General features: G+C 43.3%; 1 protein-coding gene across 4 annotated transcripts in view; it reads right to left on the bottom strand.

The window, feature by feature from the left end:
- Positions 1-13,713, bottom strand: part of TC2N (tandem C2 domains, nuclear) — a 34,958-nt gene extending 21,245 nt beyond the window's left edge. Inside the window, exons 1-3 of one of the 4 annotated variants that reach the window (XM_032112817.1) lie at positions 13,621-13,713; positions 12,390-12,512; positions 11,326-11,431 (exon numbers count right to left, since the gene is read on the bottom strand). The gene's annotated coding sequence lies outside the window, so the exon portion shown is untranslated. Of the gene's footprint in view, positions 1-11,051; positions 11,185-11,325; positions 11,432-12,389; positions 12,513-13,620 lie in introns of those variants that run through there. The other 3 variants (XM_032112819.1, XM_032112818.1, XM_032112816.1) reach the window with 3 other exon arrangements.
- Positions 13,714-15,287: the final 1,574 nt, after the last annotated feature.

Raw genomic sequence — 15,287 nt, 5'->3', positions numbered from 1 at the left:
TATAGACACATATCTTAGAGCCTCCATTTCAGTTTTAGCTTAATTATATGAGTTTGAGAAGAAAGTTCCATGAGTAAGAGACTAGAATACTATTTACCCTTTCTTTAAGCTTAGAAATGTAATGGTTTCAGTGACAAAACTTGCCCTTGGGTCCCTTGACTTACACCACAGCCACATCATTAAAAAAATGACAGCATTTGCTGAGAGACAGGCCATGTGGACACAGTGCTCCCCTGTTCTGCTTAGAGCACTTTGCTTTGTTCATGGAATCCCAACGTGGATGGCCTCAATTACTTTTAAAAGTTTAAATTCACTTAATTAAGCTACAGTGATAAATACTGGGGTTTTTTTTGTTTGTTTGAGCAATCCTGGCAGTAAATTAGATGGCTTGACTCCCAGTTAATGTATTTTCTTGTATCTGTACTTTCCAAGCTGCCTACAGTTACTTATACAACTTTCACTGCATGCAAAAGTTTTCTCTTAACCATGTGGGAGAGAAAGAAATTTAGCAGGTTCTGTTGTATATTTTATTAACTGAAAATGAAGAAAAACATTGTACAAGACTAAGCAAGTATTTCATGACCTTGACAGAAGCTGACATTTCTATCAAAGGTTAAACTTATCCCACATGCCAGATCCTTTTGCTGGTGCTGGCTACCCAAAAATCCTCAGTATGTAATTTAACAGTTGTTAAAAGGTTGTACTAACATGAATTTATCTGGGACTATATTCATGAAACAAACCAGAACTATAGAGACATTCGTTAGGTGCACCACCAAATCACAAAGAAATACTGACTTCCCAGCAATGTCATCCATTTTAACAAGAAGTTAAGACTCCTTGACACTATCTCTACTTTTTGGGGTCAGTTTTTGTTAGGCAATATGCACATAACAAGGACATCCTCCATTTCTGAGATTCTAAACTGACAAAAGGATAGGGAGAAAGAGAATTATCCCTCATTTTCAGACAAAAAACAGAGATAGAGAAATCAGTTTGAAGACTGAAGTTGAAGAAGAGGGAACTGAACACAGATCTTGTCACTCTCGCGTAGAATTCTCTCTTTCTTGGTGTTTTTCACCAAATTCAGTAAGCCATTTCATTCCTCTCTTCCCAGTATAAAGCCAAAGTAAGATAAGCAAATGTAACTCAGCCAAAGGACTTCCACACTAAGGCAAAAAGAGAGCCAACCTTATTAGAACATCCTGGAAATGACAGTTTAAAACCTAACCACGCACATACACTGAGCCTAGAGAATTATAATCACTATTATTTTAATGGGTTTAGATGGAAAACATAAATTATCTTAATGATTTCCAGATTCCTCTGATAGAAATTCTGACCGAGCTAAAATCAGATAAACAGAGTATCAAAGACTCTAGTTCCAGATGCCTCCAGAACCATTTCAAGACAGAGATGTTTGGAGAAGAAAGTAAATATTTTCAACAACTCATTAAATAAAAAGAACATGATAGAAAACGGATGATTGCAATGTTAAATATTAAAAGCTGAAAGTAGTCTGAAAAGAAATGTCAGGTCTTTACTGCCTTAGGACGAAAGGGTGTGTTTTGCAACAAGACTGCAGGCTGCCAATGAATTTTACTGCATTTAGTCACAGCACTGCTCCATAGGAGTTGAACAGGTAACACATTTATAACCACACAATAGAAACAAAGGTGAAATAGCTGTTCTCAAACAGGGAAAGCTGGCTAAACCAGTGGCTTCAAACATTTTGAGATTTATTGCCAGTCATAAATGTATACAACGCATTCTCAGATCTGCATTTTAGAAACGTACCACAGCAAAATTCTAGTAACAGTAAGTTCTCACACAGCAGGATGTGTAAAACAAAATATCCGGAAATAGGGAGCATCAGTTGTTATAAAGCATTTGGGCCAGATCTTCGAATGACATAAGCGTCTACAACTCCAGGAGCCCCAGCAGAGCCAGGACACTTCGCAACATCTGAGGATCTGCACTCTGGAGAAAGTGAGCTCAAGCTTCCTAGTTCACACCTCAGCCAAGCACCCCATTTATGATACCTCTTATGCTACCTGTTATGCCACCCTATGACTTTCTGCCTTTTGGATCCAGAAGATGCAGTCAATCTCAGTCATATAAATCCTTCAGAGAGCAGAACAGCACCAGCTCAGGTCTCCAGATGTTTAACAGAAGCACAGCGCAGCAAAAGCTGCTTCTGGTGCAGGTCAGATGGATTATCTTTTGATGGTGCAGATGCTGCCGAAGGCTTAACTTCCACAGCCAGCTGTTTTGTGGTTTTGCTTCTAGGGGAGAGCATCTGGGAGCTGTGCACCCCTCTCAGCACAGCTCTTCAGCTGAAGAGGGATGGCTGGTGACCACCATATCTCAAAACTGGCCAACACTAGTAAAACAGCTAAATGGTTTTGAGACATTTGCCGCCAGGTATTTTGCTACTATAGCAGCAAGGAAAGCACACGTACCTACATACACTCACCAAAGACATAAAGCCCACGGTTTAAAAAAAACCAACTATTTTTTTGGGGACTGTAGGCAGGTCTGACTTGTACCACCCACACAGGAAAGACAGGTACTTCAAGTGGATCTGAGCATGTGGAAAGAGAGGACATAGCTTTTGTTCCCATTCATTATAAACTTCAGCAGTAGCAGGTTGTCTGCAGGAATAAAAAAAAGGAAACAAAAAATGTCATGCCAACACACACCTACCAGGTGCATGATAAGAAGCTCCTTTCTATATCTGTTTCTGGAAGAACCCCACAACAGTGATATTTGCAGTAACTTGTGGGTGGGGGTGTGTGTACATACACTCTCCTCTGTTTAGAGCCACAACTCTTGGAAGAGCATGAAAACTCTGGAAATTTGCATGCAGATATTATTCCACTTCTGCCTTCCAAGAAAATTAAAATAATGTGAGGCTTTCTCTTTTTTGTTACTGGAAAGAAAAAGGGATTTCACCCTGAAAGCAGTGGATCACAAAGAAGATGCTGAAATAACACAACAGAAAAAGAGAAGTTATGAGAACGCTTTTTGAAGGACACAACCAGAAGGGCATTCCTGTGAGAGATACCTTACAAACAGTTCAACAGAAACATAGTGAAGAAATGCAAAACTCTCCCAGTACAGCAAATGAAACAAAGAGTGCAATTACATATTTAAAGCTGAAGAGAAGACCATTCATCGTTAACCTAGTTTAGCTGATGGGGATTTTATGACAGACCACTGAACAGCTTTCCTGGGGCACAGAGGCTCCCAGCGTTGCTTAAGCAGTTATGCAGTTGAATCGGGTAACAGAAATAGATGGTAAAGCGACACTCCATGATGCAAACAAACCACCAACTGCCCAGGCACAGGAAGCACCTTCCCATGCTGGTAAATGATGACACAGCAGCCCACCAGGGAAAGTTTTACGGGTTCCTCTCACTGATCACAAAAACAGGAAACTGAATGGAATAGATCATGGGTCTGAACTGTCATAGTCCTATGCTGCAACCTCCTCTCATTCACAGTTTGCCAAAGCAGAATTTTTCTTTAGAAGGCCAGAAGACCCATTATGAGCCCTTGTCCCACTCCCCTCAGCTTATGACACCACTGGATTTCAACCAGTTACGCTTGCACTACACTAAGCAACTTCAGCAGAAAGACATGTTTTTATTTCAGAAAATACTCCAACAGCTATTCCTTCACTACCAATACTTTATCTCCAGGAACTATCCACCTCAGACTCAACAATATCACAGGATAATCTAAGGTGAGAAAATATTTCATTAATTAACACTTGAAAGGGCAAGACTGCTCTTGCTCTCAGAGCATTGTATTGACATTCCAAATTGTTACCAGTCCACCCCTGGCTCTGCATTCTTCTGACTGTATTTTGAGCAAGTGAAGGAGGAAGGTGGGAGCCTGCAGACAGCATCTCCGCACTCCCTTTGGTGACTGCCATAGCATTCAGGTAAGATACTGTTTGCTGGGCTCTCCTACAGGTAACAGTTGCAGGTAAAGTTTAAAACTCTTGTAATCAGCAGGAGTGCTTAATATGTCACTGCTGTCAGTCAGGATGTGACAACTATACAAAAATATTATTTAACTTCAGCAAGCTTCTTTTGAGGGAAAGGAAAGCACCTCAGAGACCAGTTCTTAGCTTGGGTGTTCTCATAGCAGTAACAGCAGAACTCACTGTGAGCCCAAGAGCTGCTCCGCATGTTCTCCTGCCAATGAGGTCTAGCTCTAACTGTACCAAGGCAGAAACTTCTCCTGGAGCAGCCACATCTTCCCACATGCAGTTTTGAGAGAACATGCCATGTCCCACTCCAGCTTTCCCTCCTCCCTCCAGCTTCTCTGCCCAGACAAAGATGATCTAATTTATGTCTCTCCTCATGCAGGCCCTGAGCTGAACCCTAAAGATCACTTGTGCAATCTAGCTGTGGTCTCATTCAGCTCAGCAGCTGCTTCTTCCCAGGGCTCCAGCCCGGAGGAGGCCAAATGGCTTTCAGCACATCTGCACACGCAGCCCAGGCACAGAGCACCACAGTACATCACAAAGAAGAACTAACTGCTCCTGCCTACTTCCCCGAAGAAAAATAAAGCTGAGCAGGTGTGTGTGCTTGAGCTATTGTGCTACAGGAACAACTGCTTCTGCTTTTCAGGCACCCCTTGGAGAAGGGGAACAAACCCTGGCATGAGTACAGGATCCAAAGTTGTCCTTCTGACACGGACCCCAGGGACACCCTGACTCTGCTTCAGCATGATAGCCTTGCACCTGCAGCCCTTAAATACAGATTTAATCCCATCCTACCCCAGTATACAAAACATTAATAATATAATTTACAAGGGCCAAAAGAAAAATTTCCATAAATCTGATCCAGTTTTTCTTGTGTGAGATTTATATTTGAATTAAGAAAGAAACATTATAAATCTATCCCATGATAAAGCTTAAAACTTGGGATTTTAATGTGCTGAATCCCCTGTGCTCTGGGCTGTAAAAGTTGATATCATGTTTCTTCCTAATGCTGCATTAGGCAAGTAACCAATTCATCCAATTACTGATCTGACAACACTGTTCCTGTGAACTGAAGATAAATTCACTGACTTGGACAAGAATGTACAATATTGTATGTATTGGGGCAGTAAACACAAAAGAATAAATCCATTATGTTGGACTGCAGACCTTTCTGGATTCAGATGGAAAACAGCAAAGCAAGAGTTGAAGTCAGGACACCAGAAAAGAAAGCTGAAGAGACTAAAATATCTGTTAAAAGAACTTGGCTTTTGATGAGAACATGGAAAGAATTCAACATAAGATAAGTCCTTTGCTCTAAGCAGATTAGGAACAAATCACATCACCAATTGTTACTTTACAATCTAACTTAAAACTTAAGACTTTCTTTATGTATTCTGTGTCAGGTTTTAATCAAATTTTTTTCTCTTTCTGCCGTTAATGCCAAGAAGCCACGAAAATAGAACTGTCAGCAGTCCTTCTATAGCTCTGATACCAAAGAAAACTGGAAACATCTGGATTCATTTTTCAACAGGACAGCCAAGAAGAAGGTATTTTAGGCAAGAGCATCTGCCTGTGGAGTTCCCTAACATGGCTAAATGTGTCTAGTCTTGAAAAGATGGCCCTTGGAAACCAGCTCAATGCAACACTGAAAAAGAGCATTAAATGGCATTCAGGACTTCTCAGCCACTGCCATGACCACAGAGCCATACAGAAAACACATGGGTACGCGTATAACATCCAGACAGCTAATGCAAATGGCTTTTCCTGTATATTTGGGGGGGGGGGGGGGAAAAGAAAAGAAGGAAACCCAAGCAATTTTGCATGGAAAAATAGTTTCACAAGAGCAAAGATGGACTATTTCTTTACATATACATGCACGTACACATCTGTTGCATTGTTTTAGGTGAAGCAGTTTTTTAATAGTTATTTTGCACATAATTATTATCCTGTTTCATGATGAAAACAAAAAGCCTGTCAATTTTGGAGTTTCCAGTGGGTGAGGATTCCCTGTTCAGCAGCTCTGCTCCATACTGTCACTGTCAAACCAGTTACACAGTGGTGAGAGGAAGCAAACATATAAGCTGTATAAATGAAAGTTAAAAAACTATGTCTGAGACTAAGAAAGGAAAGGTGATTCAAGTACACTTCATATATGAAAACAGGTTAAATGAATGAATCAAGAACAGGAAATGGGAACTGATCTTAATTAATTCAAATCCAAACCAGAGTGGGAGTATGGCTCTGCAGGGCATGTGTACTGAGCTCAGGAAGCTGCCTAAACACACGCTGAAATAAAAGTCCAGAAGGATACTGCCTTTATAAAGTACAACTATTCATTACTTTTTGCATTAAATCCACCCAGACCAGGGACCCAGAACTGCTTTAACAGCCCCAGCAGTGCCTCCTGGAGAGCTGTACTGGCTGGAGTTGTTGGCAGCTGCCCAGGCAGATGAGTGGTAACCAGGCACTGTGTAACAGAGGCATTTTTCAAGGAGTTTGCTCAGACACTGGGAGAAAACAGCAGAAATCAAAACTGTCTCAATTTAATGGCAGTATCTAAGATTCCAGTCATTATTGGCCAAATGCTGCTACAACTCTGGGACATGGTGTTGGGGCTCTGCTCCCTTCTGAGAAGGCAGAGGTCCTGAGAGCAGAAGTTGGCAGCATGAAGCTACCATTCCCTGTTTTCCCTTAGGACAGAATTGTTTAACAACACAGTGAACTATAGCTACACCATAAATGTATGGAGTTTTTAAAAATCTTACTGAGTTTAAATCAACACTCTTCCAAAGAGATTTTGGGCCCATGATTTCACACATTGGTGAAACTAGATCTGGAAGTACATGTACCACTGAACAGAATGAAAGCCAGAGTAATTTAGGCAGATGTTCTGTGTTTTATTAAGACTTCATGGAAGAAATTTTTTTGCAACTCTGATCACTACTGAGAAGACAGAGAACCTGAACGGGAAAATCAGATAGTTCCCAATCTAGAGGCCAAGAACTCCCTTCTGCAAAAGTAAATCATGGAGAAAAAAACCCCAACAAACCCAACACAGAATTAAAAGTTTTAGAATTTCCCCCTATTGCAAAATGAAACTGGTCTTGATAATGTTTTGTTGTCACTTAGGAGTGCTAAACAACAGAATTTCTTTCAGAAACAGGAGACACAACTTGCTTTTGTATCAGTTGACCACTAACCACAAAGGCACTGCTCAAGTGACTTTCAACCCTTGTCCTGACTAACCCTCCTCTCTGCATGGCAGGCACTTTACGTATTGGAAGACGTACACGCACAGCGGACTGACTGCAGGCCTGAACTTTATGAAGAGAATTCTGCCACAGCCTCCCCATTTCTCTGCCCTCTCCAGCCCCTGTCAAGCCCTGGTCAAGGGCTGGGCCATCTCTGGCCACATGAACCACCTGACCCAGCTTCAACAGGCAGGGTGGGCAAAGCCACATGCCCAGAGGCATGAGCGCTCTGCGGGAGAGAGGGGTTGCATTCCTGTGGGAAGAAGGGGCCCTCCCACACCTCTGATGATGAGGCTGTCCCACAAAAGCCAGGCAGCCTTCGGCTCTCCATGCTTCAGCCAAAGCTGAGGCACTACACGTGTGCATCCCTGTACCCCCAGCACACTCTGTGGATGAGGCCGCAGGGGCTCCGGGGCCCAGCGCGGTGCCCAGGGGAGCTGCGCCGGGAGCCAGGCCCCCCCGCCCAGGCTGCAGCACCCCGCACCAGTCCACCTCCAGCTTCCAGGCTCCAAAGCATAGGTGCTAAATTAATGGAGTGCCATGGAGGTTTCAGTCATTGGGACACGGTCCTTCTAGACTGCTTTTTTTGGATTTCAAAGCTGCTTTAATCACCAAAGGAGCATCTCCAGAACTCACTCTTCAGGCCATTGCAGTGACCACAAGGCCTCCATTAGCCTTCAAGACCATCAATAGCCTTAATTTGTGACCTAATTATCTGTTTTCTCACATTTAAGTCTGGCTATTAGATCACTGGAAAACAAAGATTCAAAACAAAATCACCAGAGTACAATTTACAGGAAAGATAAGCATCAGATTGACGACATAATTTTCTTTTGGCAGTGAATTAGTGCCAACTTCAGCTACAATGACAGGCAAACAAATACTAAGCTTAAGACAAGTATCCTCACTAATTCTGCATGGTTTGATGGATTAAGATCATCAAAAAAATTTAATGGAACACAGAGAAGCTCAAGAAAACCCAGGTTCTGAACCTCTTCCCACAAGGCTTCTCAGTTTAGATGTGAAGATCCATCCTGGCTGCAAAACGCTATCAACCTAACTTCTCTCTGCATAAGCAATCTTTCTGATGGAGCCTGAGCAGTATTACTAAATAGAATGACAACATGGCTTAACTCAGAGACTGTTCTGCTTCAAGTCAGAGCTTGCTCCGCCTTTCACTTTAAAGAGACGAGATCTTAAGTTCTCTGCTGACAGAGATTGGATGTTGTCCTACTTAGATGAGAGAGAATATTTACCAGATTTAAGGTATCTTGGGAGATAACAAATCGGAGTAAACAAAGCCATTCTTTCATAAAATTAAACAAGAGTCCAGAGAGGGGAGCAATACGTCAGGATATGCATCACATAAAATTCACCAAATGAAGTAAGTAGCATCTTAATCAAGCAAAAAAGTTCAGTGTTCCACCAAAGTGTACTTCTGGTATAAGCCACAGCAGGTAGGATAGACATGAAGATAGATGGCCTAAGCTAGCCAAAGCCTGACTTCCTAGTTGAGGCTGTCCTGATAAGGCAGGTCCTCTGGCTCTGCCCACCACACATGCTGCATCTGCCTGTCCCAAACTTGCTTAAAGGGCTGGCTGCTACTGGAGGGGCTGTTCAACTCTGCCTTGCCAATAGCCATTCCTGTAGGGCCCAGTAAACATGCAGCTGCACAGTGAGTTGGCCCAGCTCACTGATTAGATACAAAATTAAATGACCAAAATAAACAAACCTTTTTTTTTTCCTTAGAAAAAAAAAAGAAAAGTAGTTTTCCAACTCTCCTGTGGTAGACTGCACAAGGTGGGGTCAGAATGCAGTGGGGAAAATGGGGGACAGAGCAGGACTGCCCGTTTCACAGCCAAGCCCCAATTCTGGGGAGTGCACTTAGAGTAACTTACAACTGAAACCCACCCACGAACACGATCAACGGAGGCTGAGTGAAAAGCAAACCAGCAGATACTAAACAAGTGACAAAACAAACAAGCAAAACAACTAAGTCTGAGGTTTAGGACAAAGAAAAAGAGACCAGTGCCTAAACTTTTTTTCCAACATTGTAAATTAACAGCCTACACACATGACTGACTGAACAATCCTGCCCACATTCATTCTTTCCACAGCATAAGAATAAAGAGGACTGAATCACCTGGGGATCCATCATCTCAATTAAATGCAGGGGAGGGCAGTGGAATTCATGTGACATTTGTGGAGTCCAACATACCCTCTGGGTGCAGCATTTTTATGTAGGTGTCATTTTATAAGTATTGGCAAGAATCAAGGGACACTTTAGTAATAAATATATTCTCTTGAAATTAAATATTGCTTAACCACATGTATTCTGCAAATATATATTTTAATATTTAGCATACAGTTGGAAAAAAGACTAGAAATTAAACTTCCCCACTCCTGGATTCATGCCCTAGCCACCGAATTGTAAGATTACAGCTCACCTAATGAACATAATGAAAGCAAGGTGAAACAGTTTCATAAGTAAGAAGCCAGAGACCACCAGCCCAGAACAGCACAAAGGTTTATGGGTCTAGCACTCTCTTGAGAAACGAAAGATGCAAATTCAGAATTTAATTCTTCGCATCTGTCTAACAGCTATACACAAAACCTGAAAAGAACAGGAACAGGGGGGAAAAAAGCATGGCAATGTATTCCCCTGCATGGTTTTTAAGTAGTCCTGATCCCCTGATATGTAATCTAAACACACTTGGGCTCTCCAAGAATAACTTATCAAGGTACACCTCGCTTCTGGATGCTGGGACAGCTTGGACACCCAACTAAGCAACACTGTAAAAACTAAAGGCACATAAAGCAGCAAAACTCAATGCATTCAGCAAGTATCACTGGGAAAAACCTGAGCCTGCTGAGATCAGAAACTGAGGGTTAGGACTGCAAGGGTCCAGCTCCAAGGTGTGGGTGCTCACAGGATCGTTTAGATGGGAAGGCACTTGACAGCTGTGGCCCAATGGATGTCCCGAGATCTTGTTCTTCTCCTGCACAATTACAGCAGCACTGACTGGAAGTGTGCATTGTAGGAATGGTCATAATATCGACCTTTTCATTCTTATCTAGAGAAATGCATCACATGAGACATCGTGCATGTTTCCACATCAAAGGAGAGTTGCAAGACAGCTTAATTAAAGATGGCATTTATTTCAGACTGCTGTTTAATAACCAGAGTGATGTGAAACAGCCAGGAATCCAGCTTCATGGTATGCATTCAACAACAGTGAACAGAACAGCTTGAAACGGCTTACAGTTACACCTGCTGCTTTAGCAGTGCTCTTGGATACAGCAGGATACAACTTCAGTAAATATAATGTGTTTTCAGATGCTAATTTCATCCCATACAGAGGGAAACTGTCTAGCTATATTCACAACTTCCTTTGGAGTTTTGGCTAAACCATATCTCTAATTACTTGAAGTGTTCCTAAAGATGATGATCTAATTAGCTACTGCTGGCCTGTGACAACACTTAGCTGTTAATTCACACAGAACATTTAAATTTTACAAGGCCATTTTCACACAGCAAAAACTGTTCTAGGTACAACTGAACCTCGGACCTAATTTATATGAAGATTTAATGCCCCAGTACTTCAACACAGTTACTACTTTTCTACCTGCCTAGATTTCCCAAAGCCTGCCGCTCGATAGGAAGCAGAGACGCCCGGTCGCACACGGCCGCCTCCGCCGGGGCAGCTCCTGCTGCCCGCACCTGCCCTGCCCGCACCCGCGCTGCCCTCCCCGCGGCCCCCGGTCCCGCCCTGGCCCCCCGCTGCCGCTGCCCGGCCCGGTACCTGCCTGGAGGGCGCCGCCGCCCCTCTGCCCGCCGGAGCTGCTCCGGGACGGGGCTGTCGCCCGCCGCTCTCCCCGCTCCTTCCGTGCCGCTCCTCCCGTGCCGCCCGGCCCCCGCCTGCCCTCACAGCCGGGCACTGCCGCCCCGCCGCCCGCTCGGCCCGCCAGGTGCGCCCCCGCCGCGCTTACTCACCGCGCCCTGTCGCGGAGGGGGAGTTTCCTCGGCCGCCTAGGACTCTCCCTCCTCACCAGAGCTACTCGCTAGGGCAGACTTACCTCTCAATGGCTGCCCGTAACTCTTCTTTGGCGCTTGCTGGACCATGACACCTGCAAAGTCGGTGCCGGAGCTGCGCCTCGCTTTGCTAGAAGCACAACCAGGCTTCTGTTTTAGAGAGAAAAAGCGATTTTTTCATGGTACAATGTTCTCAGAAAACTGCATGTCCAGTTGGAATATGGGTCCGTGTTAAGTTAAGCTTTACACGGACACGTGAGAAAGCCCCTGCCACGAGAGTGCCCAGTTTGTAGGGTAATTTAGCGATAACACACAGATGATTGGTTCAGAACTTTCAGCAGGAAATTCTGGTTTGGAAATTTTCTTGCAGGAAGGAAAAGTTCGGTGAGTCTCAAGGTGGTCTCTCCTTGATTCTCGTTTTTGATAACTGGAAGTGCTAAAATATCCCAAGAGGCAAATATGAGTAAAAGTGGGGGCTGGATTAGTAGGAAAAAGGGTGTATTTCCCCAAATAAATGTTCTTTACAGTCTGAGAGCATTAAAATTTCTAATCACTGAAGTTTTGCACTACAGTTGCCCTAATAGCTCTTGATTTGCAGTCTTTGGTGGATTCCCCATCCACTGAGACTGTAGTTTTTCTGTTACGATGTTTTAAATTTTAAATTTAATAGCACCACAGCTCTGCTGCTAAGTAAGAATTTCATGCCTGTCATCATGCAGTGTAACACAGCTACTTCAAGCTCCAGAGCTGTAAGGGCAGAGAGACCCTCTGCCAAAAGCACAGACTCATAAATTTTGAGCTAACAAAGCATCTCTGTTCATCTCTGCACAGAGCCAGTTGCAAATACTGGGTTATCACATAGCAGAGAGGCTCTGACTCCTGTTAATGGAACTCATGAGATTATGCGTGGTCACTGTTTTAAAGAAATACCAGTAACCTGATATGCTTCCAGAATTATTTGAGTCCTCCTAAGATGCACATTAAACACACATTTCAAGGCATCTAACTGAATTAATTTACATGACCGAACAGCTTTATTTTCACTGTTCACAGAAGTGTGTTTAACTACTGATAAGGCCCTGTATGCAGCTTGCTGCTATCAAGTTACCTTGGCATTGTCATGCTCAAGGGTTTTTCGGGCTCTCAACGACTTCCAGTCCTGTCTGAATGGCTCTCCAGCTGCTGGAGTTGCAGTGCAGTAGCAGCCATCCTTTGAGACTGCACGTCGCCTCTGTGGTGAAGGAAAATACATTAAAAACAGTATTTTAGACAAGGCAGTTAAAGGAAAAAAAAATCACTTTGCAATATGACCTTCCTTCTTTCATCAAGGCAAGACTGTGTCCTGTAATTTGAGGGGGCCCATTAACACATCCCAGTGGCACTTTTGATGGCTTGGACACCTTTCAGTCTTCTTTCAGCTGTTTGAAAATTGGGAATTTTGTTTCAATAAGCACAAAATTCAGCTCCGCATGGTAAGGGATGTGGACAACCTGATCTTATATGGATAGGGAGACCATTACTGTCCTGTGATTTTTTTAGTTGGAATGGGAAACAAACTTCCCCCCTTCCTTAAAAGATTTTTGTTCCAAACAAATCTAGTCTGAAGATCAGCAGTGAAACCAGTTTACATCTTTTCTTTGCTCCTCCAACCTGCTCCTCAGTCAGCTGCAAATATGATCTTGCTTTCCTGCCAGCCTCCGGGCAGCATCCAGAGTGCCCCATGCTCTGCTGTATCTTTCTGTAACTAAACCTCGCTTGAGAAACCTGGTGATATTCCCCTGCCTCACTGACTCCTGCTGTCGGCCCCCCTCTCCTCTGGTGATCATTCCAGACCGTCACTGCAACCACACATCCTCACTAATTCCTGGTTCTCTGCAGCTGCTCTTGATCCTTATGCTGCTTCCTCTCTGGGCACCACTGGTACTAAGACCAAGCTAATAAACTGGGCTGCTTTTGGCTGGCTCTGCCAAACCACAGCACTCTCAGCTCCAGAAATGCAGGGCTGAAATACTTGAGCAGACCCACGCAGGGCCAATAGAGGAGAATTTATTAGTCTGGGCTATGCTTCACCTCTCATATTCCCCAGTGAGGCCTGTCTCATCTGTTTTGAACCTCTGCACAGCAGACTTTTTCACTTGTTGCTGAGCCTGTTTATGCTATTGGATTACAACTTCCCAGTGTTTTTCTTGTTGAAAGAGGAGTAGCCAGAAGACTATAGAAAGTAGTTACAAGCAGAAGTCTGTATTATCATCTCTGGGCCTCAAACCTTTAGGAACTGGACCTGGAATAATAAAAACCCCACGTATAAATACTGACACAAATCTCGAGTAATTACTTACATCTGCAAACACTTTCAAACAGATTAAGACCCTTTTTCTTCACTCTGTGCAAATGCTCCAGTGAACAAAGTTTTCAGCAGGAATGCTGATAGAGGCTGCAGCTTTGTATAAATCTGGAGTGAATTCTCCCCTGTGATCCTTTGCATCAGAAACCTGATCCCACCACCTGTGCACACTTACAGACATGCCAACTTCCATGTTAAAAATCAATAGGTTCAGAGGTTGAATCAATGTTTGCACAGAGCACACTGAAATCTTTTAAGCACAAAAGTGGAAAACATAATTGCATAGAACTTCTTGCCTAGTTTATGAAGAATTACATGAAATTAAGCAGCTGATGATTCCAAATAGCTTTCCCAGCTCTCTCCCACCTGAGAATCCTTTGGAGCAAGCAAGCATCTAACACTACTGCTTATGAAATACTTTAGTTTCAGAAACTAGCATCAAGTGATGTACTTATGATCAGAGTTAAATTCCAGTATATATTGCAATAGCCAAGTGATGAGCTCAGCCGTCAGGACCTAAAAGCAGGGCGTTATCAGGACAAGTCCAGCACACAGCCTACAATGTCTTATAGCCAAACTCCATGTGTAACCACTAAATTAAGTTTTCTGAGGCAGAGATTTTTGAGAGGAAAAAAGGATTTCGCAACTTAGATTTCAGTGAAATAGCAGAGTACTTTTCAGCTGAAGTCCCTACGCAGTTAATACACCTTCGTTACAAACAAGTTCTGCAGCCAGAGGATTTTACTACCATTAAAGTTTTTGCAGCAGTAATCTTTGTCCCCTGAGGTTTTTTTGAGAGAAACATGAAACTGTTTCCTCATCCTCCTTGTCCTGCTCTCAGCTGGAGCCTGTTTTTTTTTTCCATTCCCATCATAACCTTTGGGTTTAGCTGACACCTTCCCTCCTCTGCCACAGATGCTGGGTGGGGTCCACACACTTCATTATAGAAAGCTGCTATAATTCAGTCCATGACTATTATTTTTTATTTTCTCCTTTTATCAAATGCATGTTTAACATCGCACTTTCTTGACATTACCTGTTGTAATTCTGTCCACCATCTGAGACTGCAGCCAGTTGCCTCCTCCCACAGATCTGCAGAAGGACAGCTTTATTGCATAATGTCCAGTACCACTTGAAAATATTGCTACAATGCCTAGACAAGCAATTACATGGAGGTACTTTGCTGTTCAAATTAGACATTCTCTTTACCTCATTCAGATTTGATGTACTGTGAATTTGAAAACAGTTTTGCTGGCTTGTTATGTTTTGCCTTATGCTGTAAGGCAGATTTTCTTTGCACACACACATCATTAATACATTCTGATAATAAATCCAAGTAGGGCTCATCCTTCATGCAGTAGAACACTTTGGTCCTGTCTCTCCACAGCAGTCCCACATCTGTGTGAGCTGCAGCAGTTGCTTCTGGGCCATGGCTGCCAGCCCCAAACTATCCAAAGGCAAGGAGAGGTTCCAGGGTGGATAACCACTGAGGCACAAGGGTGCTGCTCTGGACAGGCCATCAGTTTCAGCCTGGAGTAATGAACAGGAGTAACTGTGGGTGCAGGAGCAAACGGTTCTGTTTCCTCCTCAGGAGGCATTTGTTGCTGCGGCTGATGTAGGAATCCAAGATGATTAATCCAGTAAACTCAGGAGGCATTATAA

Source organism: Corvus moneduloides, chromosome 6, assembly GCF_009650955.1.
Source record: "Corvus moneduloides isolate bCorMon1 chromosome 6, bCorMon1.pri, whole genome shotgun sequence".
Classification (NCBI taxonomy): domain Eukaryota; kingdom Metazoa; phylum Chordata; class Aves; order Passeriformes; family Corvidae; genus Corvus; species Corvus moneduloides.
Note: the sequence above shows the minus strand (reverse complement) of the source record. Positions and strands in the feature narration are given on the sequence as shown.